Source organism: Odocoileus virginianus, chromosome 25 (assembly GCF_023699985.2).
Source record: "Odocoileus virginianus isolate 20LAN1187 ecotype Illinois chromosome 25, Ovbor_1.2, whole genome shotgun sequence".
Lineage (NCBI taxonomy): Eukaryota > Metazoa > Chordata > Mammalia > Artiodactyla > Cervidae > Odocoileus > Odocoileus virginianus.
The window spans coordinates 44263036-44275301 of record NC_069698.1 but is presented as its reverse complement, the minus strand read 5'-3'; the positions used below and the strand labels follow the sequence as shown (position 1 = coordinate 44275301).

General features: G+C 37.4%; 1 pseudogene; it reads right to left on the bottom strand.

Annotated features, from left to right (window-relative positions):
* Positions 1 to 425: 425 nt before the first annotated feature.
* Positions 426 to 595, bottom strand: LOC139031130 (U2 spliceosomal RNA; annotated as a pseudogene).
* Positions 596 to 12266: the final 11671 nt, after the last annotated feature.

Sequence of the window (12266 nt, the reverse complement as noted above, 5' to 3'; positions counted from 1 at the left end):
AGTACTCAATTTGTACTGTCATATAAATTTAGAGCTACATAAAAATGACATTTCATTTAGGACTGTCTAATCTGCGAGTATATAAAAGGATATTTAACAGTTTTCATTCTTATTACTGCAATTCATTAAAAAAAAAAAACTTTTTCCAACAAAAATATTTTCCTCAAGAAATTTTTACAAAAATTCTGTAGGGTGGCATCATTTTCATGTAACATGCCAACACACATGTTTTGTAAGCTCATACATTTATGGTGTGGTAAGAATGTTAAACCACAATTCATAACGTGAAAAGGCTAATGGAAAATCTCTCTTGTATTTCTGAAACCAGCCAGCTGCTTAGGCTTACATATTTTAATTCATAAATTATGACCTCGCATCATATAATTCTGTATATTGGACATACTTTCGGTGGGAAAAATGTGGACATCTTCCCTCATAGACCTTATTAAATTAAAAACAAGGCATAAAATGCAGATTTTCTGTTAGAAATCTAGTAATCACTCCATACTTAAACTTTATTTCAATAATAATGATATGCTTACTACTCTTCGAATGGATACTACACTTGATCTTAGCCAAAAGGCTGAGAAGCAATAATGATAAATGTCTAGAAACTCTTTTCCCAATATGATATTAAATAAGAGAAAGATTGTTATATACACAGAAAAACTGAACCTGAAAGATGATATACCAAAATGGCATTGGTACTTAAAAGAATAAGATCATGGGATTTTACCTTATAGCATATACATTTCAGTACTTTTAAGTTGTTTTATATTTTTTAACTTGAACATATATAACTTTAGAAATTGATGTAGCAGGGGATGCAATACCACTGCTTTTTAAATGTATTTTATTCTCTCATTTAATCTCTGGCTTTGTGTGCCTAGGGATATAAGCTCAACATTTGAGAGTACTTAGTGTCCATTTAAACCATGTAGAAAAAATCAGTTTATTAACAAAGAACTTTCAGTCAAGCTAGATGTGATCAAAAAACAAAATCTCTGCTAAAAACTGATGAAAATGTGTTTAAGTTTAAAGAGCTAATGACATATACACTATTTAACAGTTGTTTAAATCAATTGTAATTTATTTCCGACCAAAACCTCCTAGGTCTTAATTCAATGCCTTTGCTATTATCTTAGTTAGACAATGCTGTAATACTGTGGAACCAAAACCTAATATTGATGTCTTTTTTGCTCTCTGTCACCATTTATTCTCAATTTCTATTTTATATTGGCATGTAGTTAACAATATTGTGTTATCTTCAGGCATATAGCAAAATGATTTGGTTATACATATATGTGTATCTATTCTTTTTCAAACACTGCTGTATTTAAAATTGATAGCCAGAAAGGTCCTACTATGTAGCACAGGGAACTTTGCTCAATTTTATGTAACAATGTAAATGAGAAAAAAAAATCTGATATTAATGTCTTGCTCCCATGTTAGCAGGTAAGCTTGAGAGGCTCTTCTGCTCTTTGCTTTCTCTATTTTGAGCCCAGAAGTCCACTTGAAAGTGAAAGTGAAAGTCGCTCAGTCGTATCCTGACTCTTTGCGACCCCACTATACAGTCCATGGAATTCTCCAGGCCAGAATACTGGAGTGGGTAGCCATTCCCTTCTCCAGGGGATCTTCCCAATCCAGGGATTGAACCCAGGTCTCCCGCATTGCAGGCGGATTCTTTACCAGCTGAGCCACAAGGGAAGCCCAAGAATACTGGAGTGGGTAGCCTATCTCTTCTCCAGTGGATCTTCCTGACCCAGGAATTGAACCGGGGTCTCCTGCATTGCCGGTGGATTCTATACCAACAGAGCAACGAGAGAAGCCCAGAATGAACCCAGTAGGAGTGGTTGGAACCTTCCAAAAACGTGGGGAAGCCAGATGCTCATTGAGATCTCGGTTAGAATACACTGGTACCAGCTACAGTATAGAAGTGTATCCCTCCTATGGAGGTGAGGTTGTAGCACAAGGAGAAACTTTTGTTAAGAAATAATGAATGTGGGCTTCCTGGTGGATCAGTGGTAAAGAATTTACCTGCCAATGCAGAAGACTCGGGTTCTGTCCCTAGGTCAAGGAGATCCTCTGGAGAAGGAAATGGCAACCTATTCCAGTATTCTTGCCTGAGAAATCCTATGGACAGAGGAGCCTGCCAGTCTACAGTCCATGGGGTCGCAAAAGACTCAGACACGACTCAGATGACTAAACAATAGCACCAACAATAATGAATGTACTGCAGCTGTGTCTACCATGATGCTAGGGATAAGAGATGTAAACAACACAGTGTTGGGTGGTAAATGCAGATGATTAATGTTATATAGAAAATATGGAATCAGAAAGTCAGATGTTATTTACATTCTTTTGGGAAAGTCTGGAAAATCTTTATGGAGTCAATAATACTAGAACTATGGAGAAAAAGTGTGAGTTCACAAGGAGAATAAATAGGTGAGACCATACAGAGAGCATAGCTTATACCAAAAAAAATGGAAATACAGAGTCACAGAAAGTGTTAATTGATTAAGAAAACTTGTTCAGTATAAGAATTGAGATTGGATTATCTGGAGAGAAGTAGTAGGACTGAGACTGACATGGAGGCTTAGAGAGAATTGCAAAAGATTTGACTATAACGTTACAATTTGTGAAATCTACTTTATGGATTATAAAATATATCCTGAGTTACTTTATACTGCAGACCAGTCTACTACACAACATAGTGGCTTAAAGCAGCATCATTTACATAGTTAATAATTCTATGCATCAGCAATAGGGGCTGGGTTCAAGGAGGTGGCTCGTCTGATCTCTACCGGCCCATCGGTGTGGCTGCTGTATTTCTGGGCAAACAGAAGACGAGCTTGATTTGGAGTCACATGAAACCTCATCCTTCATTGGACTATCCCAGGCTTGTTTACTTGGGGAAGATAAATCCCAGGGGAAAGGGTGGGATTGTTGAAGGTGTCTCACAATCTAGATTTGGAAACTTCATATTAATATCTTTCTATTTCATTGCATTGGCCAAAGCAACTCAGAAGATCAACTGAGCGAGAATAGATTCCAATTCTTGAGAGTAAAAGTTTAAGTCATATTGCATGTGGAATGGAAACTGAAAAAACAAAAGATTGTGTCCATGTTTGCAGCTTACTAGAAGGAACTTCTGAATGATTTTATTGGCACAGTGGGTATAAACTCTGTGCTGGATTCATTTTGAATCTCATCACCTGACTTCAGGGTAATCATATCTTGAAAGAAGAAAAAAAATAAAGGGTTATAGGAACTAAAAATATTAGAGTATTTCTAAGAGTAAGTATGAGAGACTTTTTTTTTCTTCAATTTCCTCCTAAGGGACTCTGAAACCCTTGGACTCTTACCAAGGCAGCCCAATGTTCTTGCTTTTCCCATTGTCCAGACAGAAAACACTCCCAGGTTAAAAAACAAACAAACAAAAACTTCCCCACATTGTGCATATTACGAAAGGCATCCAGTATTTATATATGAGCCACATTTAGCATAATGAGGATAGAACTGTAATTCAGGGCCTCTGTATTCGACTACAACTGGTAGGAGAATAAACTTGATTGTGAGATGCTAATAGGAGTGTGAATCCTGTTTTGAGCCTCTTCACTGTTTATTGTTGTTATTTCCAGAAATGGGGTGGGGAGAGTCAGGACAAGGAAGATTACCAACAGAGGGGCAGTATGTGAAGTGAAAGTCGTTCAGTCATGTCTGGCTCTTTGTGACCCCATGAACTCTACAGTCCTTGGAATTCTCCAGGCCAGAACACTGGAGTGGGTGGCTGTTCCCTTCTCCAGGGGATCCTCCCAACCCAGGGACCGAGCCCAGGTCTCCCGCATTGCAGTTACTTTCTGTACCAGCTGAGCCACAAGGGCAGTCTACAGCACTTCTAATACTATTTCTCCTCAGACAGGAGTGCCAAGAGGCCTCTGATCAGAGTGTAAATGGGGCTGGAAAGGAGCGAAAGGAGCATGAAGACTTTGGCCCTTGATGCGGTTAGTTTTTCCTCTGACATCCTTCTTACTTATTTGTTTAGGTTGTGTGGCATGTGGGATCTTATTTCCTGGATCAGGGGTTGAACCCATGCCCCCTGAATTGAAAATGCAGATTCTTAACCGCTTGACCACCAGGAAAGTACCTGAGTTCCTTTAATGATAATTTGCAATGACTGTTATCTCCTTTCATGAAGCTTATAGGACGGGGCTTATGCTATTTCCAGATTTAGACTGGTTTAAGTTTTCTCTTAAGTATACCTCTTTCTATATTTTTAATTAAAACAACCATATGCTGGACAAGAAAGTGTCTTGGTAGCAGCCTTTCTCCTCTCAACATACACTGTGTTTTGAAAACTGAATGTTTGTTAAGTGGAGCTGAGCCACATTCCTTCTCATGCATCTACTGACACATGAATACATAAAAAGTTGAAGGAGGCTCCTGCCAGAAAAGAGAATGATATAACAAATATATGCATCGAGTTGGCCCAAAACATAACATCTTATGGAAAATCTGAACAAACTTTTTGGCTAACCCAATATCTACACTGTGGCTCAGCAGTAAAGAATCTGCCAGCTGATGCAAAAGATGCAGGTCCAATCCCTTGTTCAGGAAGATCTCCCGGAGAAGGGAATGGCAACCCACTCCAGTATTCTTGCCTGGGAAATCCCATGGATAAAGGAGCCTGGCAGGTTACAGTCCATGGAATTTCAAAGAGTTGGACACAACTTAGTGACTAAACAACAACTTTATATATACATAATGTGTGTGTGTGTGTGCACGCATATGGAAATTCTAATGTATTGAAACAAATTTTGAGAAAAGAAAGGCTTTTATTGAAGCCATGATATAGGAATAGACTACAGTGAGTCATCTTCTAGAACAAGCCTTTTGAAGGGACTCTGGTTCTGGGCACAGAGTGGAACCTGTATTATAATTCATTTTGGGGAAAATGTTGCCTATTTTAGAACAAGTGTGTTTTATCCATGGGCCCTTTGAAGAAAGACATTAATGATTTGAGAAAAAAAAATTTAAAACCTAAATACAACCAGAGGGATTATCATTAATGAATCAGATATTTTAATGGAGGTTTGGAACATGGAGAGTAGTTGATATCTTTTGGATGGACCAGCCAAAGCAGAGAGAAAAAAACAGTTTGGACCAGGAGTGGGAAAACAGTGCATGGATGCTAGTCTTCTTTCTTCCATGTGGATTTCCAGAGACTCTCATCTCTGAGCTGTAATTTATTGTGGGGCTTCCCTGGTGGTTCACTGGTGAAGATTCCATCTGCCAAGGCAAGAGACACAGGTTCAATCTCTGGATTGGGAAGATCCCCTGGAGAAGGAAATCACAACCCATTCCAATATTTTTGCCTGGGAAAGCCCACGGAGCCTGACGGGCTACAGTCCATGGGGTGGCAGAAGAGTCAGACATGACGTAGTGACTAAACAACAACAGCATAATTTATTATACATTCAGAGACATTTTTGAGAGCACATCAAAAGTACATCAAGGCTTTCCTGAGCAAAAAAGGACATGCAGTCACACTACTCAAAGAGAGCTTTCTAACAGGGTACAGAAGTGTACTATGGGTGGTGATCAGACAGTTGCAGGAAAAAGTCTGAGAAGAGCTGGAAATCTGGACTCCTCTCCTGTCCCTGAAAGGAGAGCTTATTGCAAATTTTATTCCAGCCAAAGGCCTGATATCCATTGTTGTCTAAACATGTGAAATATTTGCCTAAGACACTATCTTCCCTGTTCTCTAATAAGTGAGAGTAAGCATGAATTAAGGAAAGATGTATCACCAACCAGGACAAATAGCTTGGGTACATTTTGTTCAATATTTGGTAGAAGACCATGTGGGAAAGTCAGAATTTCTGCTTAAGGAATAGAAGGAGAGTTAAATTTGCTGTCTTTTGGTGAAAATGTCACTTCATTTTTACTTATAAACTAGCAAGGATAGAACATCCTCATTACAATTCATTGTGAGTTTTTGCACGTGGGTTTCTAGAGACAGGTTAGGTGGTGGGTGTAGCAAGCCCAACATGTCAAGATTCTTAGGCATGCATGGAAAGAAAGAGGTACATTAAATGTAAGGTATATTTCTACGAAGAGTGCTGTCAACCCGGTGGTTATGTTATGTATAACATAAGTACTTCCTGAACATGATCACACTTAGTTGTCTTACAAATATCCAAAAGAGATCAACAGGAGCAGTGAAAGAACTATTTTTTGGCCTCTGCCAGAGGAAGGGGCATAACAGAGACAGTGAAAGGAATTTTAGTGAGATGTTCACCATCCCAGGAGTTGCATTCTATACAATAGGTTTGCCTAACATGAGCCTTGTCTTCTCGATGTCCCTGAGATCCCATGGGTGGAAAAAATACAGATCAGATTTTTATGAACTTCAGATAGTAAATGGAGCTTCCTTGGTGGCTCAGTGGTAAAGAACTCACATGCAATGCAGGAGAAGCCAGAGACATGGGTTCAGTCCTTGGGTAAGGAAGATCTCCTGGAGGAGGGCATGGCAACCCATTCCAGTATTCTTGCCTGAAGAATCCCATGGACAGAGGAACCTGGCAGGATACAGTCCATTGGGCTGCAAGAGTGGGACATGACTGAAGTGACTAAGCATGCATGCCCTGATTGTAAATAGGCCTTGAAATGAAGTCACTCAGTCATGTCCGATTCTTTGCGACGCCATGGACTGTAGCCTAACAGGCTCTCTTGTCCATGGGATTCTCCAGGCAAGAATACTGGAGTGGGTTACCATTTCCTTCTCCAGAGGATCTTCCAGACCCAGGGCTCGAACCTGGGTCTCCTGCATTGTAGGCAGACGCTTTACCGTCTAAGCCGCCAGGGAAGTCATAAAATAGGCCTTACTGCTCCATTAGCAAAGACAGAGGAAGAGAAGAACCTCCGCAACCTGCCTGCTTTCCTGCTCTTAGAATGTGTGAGAAGCTGAATGGGATGAGAAAATGAATGCAGATGAGCAAATTCCTGTCTTGCAGTTGTAGCTAAGTCCTGAAGCAAAGGGAGGCTTCCTCTGCTTAACCCGGGCCCTCCTCCATCCCCAGATGGTGGAGCCCTGTTTTCAGGGTTGCCTTTTCTCCCCCCTTCCTCTTCTTTGCCTTCACTTGCGGAAGGCCTGGAGGTCTGCTGGCTGTACACAGTAAAGTATGCGCTTTCCTCTTGGACCCTAACGAGCAGACTAATGGGAAAATACACTCAATCATCACAATACATCATTGAGCAGTTGCTGATTTCATCCATCTGCACTACTCTATTTCTTTTGGTGTGGGGCACAGAATTAGAAAAATATTGTTAAGCCAGAATGTGTGAATCAGCAAGAGAATCTGGTGAGGCACATTTTCTCACACATGAGAAATCAGTGGATTCACCTGGTCCTTCCGATCTCACACTCAGATCTTACCGTCCCCTTCCCAAGAGCTGTGTCAGGAATTTTAGTTTTTCCTATTTCTGCTTTATTGTTTTAAGACCTCCTTCTCACCTTAAAGTAAACATTTCCACATCCTGCTTAATGAAGACACGCCTTTGGAGATAATGCCTGGAAATCATGGTCATTCTGTGTCATCAGTCTTAATACTTGGTACACCAGCTTATCAGTTTTTAGGATGTGATAACAAAAAAGTGGTAAATGCTATGAACATTGGTAGTAACATGTGAATTTTTGAATAAAATATAAATTATTTATTTTTTGTAAATATTTGTAATTCTTTTATATAACTAGCTAATTAGACTATGTGATTATTAAATTGCAAGAGCATCTCATTAAATGATATTGCAGCCAAAAAAGGTAGAGAACAAATAGTTACTAAATGGGTCACACATACCACTAGCTTCAAACTCAATTCTTCATTTGAATAAGTTTAATTTACCCTTTTATTAAAAGGTCAGGAAAAGTACCTTATCTTAATTGAGAAAGAAACTTGTTTTGAACTCAGATGTGTGGGCCCAAATATATGCTTTTTCCATTATGCCCTGCTCTCTTTGTTTCCAATGTCTAGTATTAACAAAATGCAGCAACTGCAGTTATTGTAAAAGTGGGCCATTTTTAAAAATTAATTTCATATCTATCAGATGCTAAGTTTTAGTCTGTATGCTAATGAAATATTCCTCTGCCAAAACCCTCAAAATGCTCTATTGAGCTAATATTAGGGGAAAAAAACAAAAAAACAAAAACAGAGTTCCAGTCTGACTCTCTTATTAAATTACTGTACCATTCTTGACACACTGCATATTCACTCAAGATCCCATTTATTTATCACCACAGGAGTGGACAGAACTATATAAACGTTAATATACTTAAAACTTTAAAATTCCATTTTTATAACATATCATATGGGTTTTTTCTTCATATTTTGTTTTAATCCTTAGAGTAACAGATAAAATATTTTTACATTTCTGAAAAATATTTTGATTTTCTATGGAAATATATAGATGATAGATAGATAGATAGATAGATAGATAGATAGATAGATGAAATGAGAATCTTTGCCAATGACCAATAAAAATGATGTCTTGGTTATAAGAACATAATGTAATCATTCAGTTCAGTTCAGTCACTCAGTCGTGTCCAACTCTTTGCAACCCCATGGACTGCAGCACTCCAGGCCTCCCTGTCCATCACCAACTCCTGGAGTCCATCCAAACTCATGTCCATTGAGTAGGTGATACCATCCAACCATCTCATCCTCTGTCATCCCCTTCTCCTCCTGCCCTCAATCTTTCCTAGCATCAGGGTCTTTTCAAATGTGTCAGCTCTTTGCATCAGGTGGACAAAGTATTGGAGTTTGGGCTTCAATATCAGTCCTTCCAATGAACACCCAAGACTGATCTCCTTTAGGATGGGCTGGTTGGATCTTCTTGCAGTCCAAGGGACTCTCAAGAGTCTTCTCCAACACCATAGTTCAAAAGCATCACTTCTTCAGCACTCAGCTTTCTTTATAGTCCAACTCTCACATCCATACATGACTACTGGAAAAACCATAACTTTGACTAGATTCTAGCTAATTTGGATAGTTGGCAACTTTCTGATGAAAAGTAATCACAGCATAGATCTTAATAGAATGTAAACTTTTCAGTTAATTTAATAGAATGAAAAAATTTCAAGCAGAAAAGAGTTATTCTGTTTATAAAGGATGACTGCTTTATCACTATATGGGAAATCTCACACTCACACCATTAGTCACTACTTTGTTTCTATATTTGTGAATTCATTTCAGAAATATCTGAAGAGATGCATTCCATTCCATCACCCTAAGAACTCTGTTTAAATTATTTTTTGTTTCTTTGCTTCTTATCTAAATTTTGTACAATAAAGGACATAAATCAATTGTTGTTTGCTCAACCAAACTGAGATTTTCCTGATTTTTTCATACAATGAGTAATTTTGGATTGTATTCTACACAATAGAGATTTGAAAGGCATCCAGTTTCTCATCAGAAAATATAGAGACCCAAGGAAACAGCAGTATCTTTAAATGCTGAAAGAAAATACTTTCAACTCAGAATTTTATATCTGGTGAAAATATCATTGAGGAATGAAGGTTAAACAAAGATGTATTTTTATAAAGTAAGAAAATTCACTGATTTCAGTGATCCACCCAGAGAATTACTGAAGGACGATTCTTAAGCAGAAATGAAATTATACTAGAGGGAAATCTAGAACCTCAGTAATAAAAGAAAAGCAACAACAATGATTAATACTGAGTGAATGTGAAAAACAAATGTCTTCCCCTTGACTTGTGAAATGTGTTTTACAGTGAAAGAAATTGACATTGTTAGGGGATTTCCATTATATGTAGATATAATACATAAGACAATTCAAAATAAATGTAGCAGATTAAAGGGCTTTTGATGACTGTTAGCATTCTGCATTCCATGTGAAGTGGCAAAATATTGATTGTAATTGAGTATCAAAAGCTAAGTATGTATATTATAACTTTAGAGCAAGCACTGTAAAGGCAAAAAAAAAGAGAGAGAGAGAGATAGTTAAAAACACAATGTTAAAATAAATAAGGAAGTAAAGCTCAAATGACAATAAAAAGGAACAAATGGAGCATGCAGAAATTAAGTAATTTAATGGTAGATTTAAATCCAAACATTTTAACAATTATATTAAATATAAATGGTTAAACATATCAATTCAAAGACAGATTATCATATGGAAAATGATACATCATGCATATGAAAGCAATAATCAAAAGAAAGCTGAACTAGCTATTTGCATCAAACTAAGCAGACTTCAAAGCAAATTGCAATATCTCTGCATTAGAAGATGACACTATCACACTGAAAAGGATCATCATGAAATTGTTGATGACCACTCTCTAATCCAAACCAGGTGTGACACAAAGACATAGCAAATAATTGTGTAGAAATCAAACTGAGAAATGCTACTTGACAAGGAAAATGATAAATTATATACTACATAAATGCCCTTGCAAGCACACTTCTATTTTTTTTTAGCATGTTCAAACAGCATTTTTTCTTTTTTTTCTTTCCCTAAAAGCCCAAAGAACATATTAAAAAGGACATTTTAGTTATTGAGCCAAAATAAAATTACTGGCTTGGCCAAAATGTTCAATTTTTTTTTCTTTTTCCATAAGATGATTCTGGTAGGGCTTAGTTGTCTTTAACTTCATTCAAAACAATTTGATTAGATTGCATTGCAACAGCTGTCATATCAGTGTGCATTTGAAAAAAAAGAAAAACTGATCAAAATTGGTGACTTTTTAGTAGCAATTTTAATATTGAAGATGGAATAAAAAGCAATATTTTCAGGATATTATGCTTTATTATTTCAACAAAGGTAAAAATGCAACTGAAATGCAAAAAGAAAAAAAAGTTTTGTGAAATATATGAAGGTACTGTGACTGATCGAATGGGTCAAAAGTGGTTTGTAAAGTTTCATGCTAGAGATTTCTTGCTGGATGATGCTCTGCAATCAAGGAGGCCAGTTGAGGTTCTAGTGATCAAATCAAGACATTAATTGAGGGCAATCAACATTATACACATGGGAGATAGCCAACTCAAAATATCCAAATCAAGCTTTGAAAAGTATTTGCACCAGCTTGGATATGTTAATCACTTTGTGTTTGGGTTCCACATAAGATAAAAAAATCTTCCTGACTCTATTTCTGAATATGATTCTCTACCTATATGTTAACAAAAATATTCTGTTTTTAAAACAAATTGTGACGATGATGAAAAGTACATTCCGTAAAATAATGTGGACTGGAAGACATCTTGGGGCAAGCAAAATGAGCCACCACCAACTGCACCAAAGGCCAGTCTTCATCCAAAGCAGGTGATGTGTGTATATGGTGGGATTGGAAGGCAGTCCTCTATTACGGGCTTTTTCTGGAAAACCAAACGATTAATTCCAGCAAGTACTGCTCACAGTTGGGCATCCCTGGTACCTCAGTGGTGGTAATGAATCCACCTGCCAGTGCAAGAGACATGGTTTCAATCCATGGGTTGGGAAGATCCCCTGGAAATGGAAATGGCAACCCACTGCAATATTCTTACCTGGGAAATTCCATGAACAGAGGAACCTGGCGGGCTACAGTCCATGGGGTCTCAAAAAGAGTCAGACACAACTTAGTGACTAAACAACAACAAAAACTGCTCCCAGTTAGATCAACCTAAGGCAGCACTCGACAAAAAGCATCCAGAATTAGTCAACAGAAAATGACTAATCTTCCATCAGGATAAGGAAAGATCACACGTTTCTTTGATAATCGGGCAAAAGCTGTTAGAGTTAGGCTGTAAGTTCCGATTCATCAATCATTTTCACCAGACATTGTACCTTGGGATTTCCATTTATTTAGATCTTTACAAAATTCTCTTAATGGAAAAAATAAAATAAAATTCAATTTCCTGGAAGACTGTAAAAGACACCTGGAACAGTTATTTGCTCAAAAAGACAAAAGGTTTTGAAAAGATGGAATTTTGAAGTTGTCTAAAAATGGAAGAAAGTAGTGGGATAAAATGGTGAATGTGTTATTCAGTAAAGTTCTTGGTGAAAACAAAAAATGTGTCTTTTATTTTTACTTAAAAGACTGAACTCAATTTGCCAAACTCAATTGGCAAACTCAATTTTTTATGAAAACTGCCTTTATCATTCAACATTATATTATAGATATATCTTCAATTCAATTGCAATAATTATATTATTTCTTTATAAATGGCTTCACAGTGTGAATGCACTGTAGTTTATTCAACTTTTCTCTTTCAAAT